The following is a 569-nucleotide window of genomic DNA, read 5'->3' as shown; positions in this document are numbered from 1 at the left end:
TGGCGAGGCACGCAGGATAGCACAGTCTTGACACAGCAGAGGGTCATAGTCAAAATGACACACACTCCACACATCCTCTCCTGCCCTTAAACCTGTAGCCTTTCCTTGGCAGCCGACTGCCTTCATTCCACATGATTGTGCCCAATGACCTACGGGAAGTGCTGCAATCCTCAGGGAACGCTGTGTGGGCTGGGTGGTCTAACGATGCTGGGCTGTCCTGTGGAACAGCTGCACATCTTCAACACAGGGGGAACGTGTCCAGACAGGGAGAAAACCGCTCAAGGCCTCCAAATGGGCCCCCATGAGAAGACAGCGTACTGTGCCACGAAGGCAACCATTCGCTGGCAGAGGGACCCAGAATGAAGCCAATCGACCATGCAGACAACAAAGGCGGGACAGTCTACAAATGTGCTCCCGTATTCCCTCCCTACACGTGCCACCAAACGCTCCTGATGGAATCCCAAATGTGTTCTGGGAACCCTTCGGCCACCGTCTACCTATCCCCCCAACAGTAAACCTGTGGGCTTAGCCAGCCATCTCACGTGTCTTTTTCACTCGTCTTGCCATTC

General features: G+C 54.8%; 1 long non-coding RNA gene across 3 annotated transcripts in view; it reads right to left on the bottom strand.

Moving 5' to 3' along the window:
• The window catches only part of LOC114487132 (uncharacterized), a 30,688-nt gene that overhangs the window by 16,636 nt on the left and 13,483 nt on the right, over nucleotides 1-569 (bottom strand). The gene's annotated exons all lie outside the window — the stretch shown is intronic.

Source organism: Physeter macrocephalus, chromosome 11, assembly GCF_002837175.3.
Source record: "Physeter macrocephalus isolate SW-GA chromosome 11, ASM283717v5, whole genome shotgun sequence".
In the NCBI taxonomy this organism is placed as follows: domain Eukaryota; kingdom Metazoa; phylum Chordata; class Mammalia; order Artiodactyla; family Physeteridae; genus Physeter; species Physeter macrocephalus.
The sequence above is the reverse complement of the archived record's forward strand: the minus strand, read 5'-3'. Positions and strand labels throughout refer to the sequence as shown.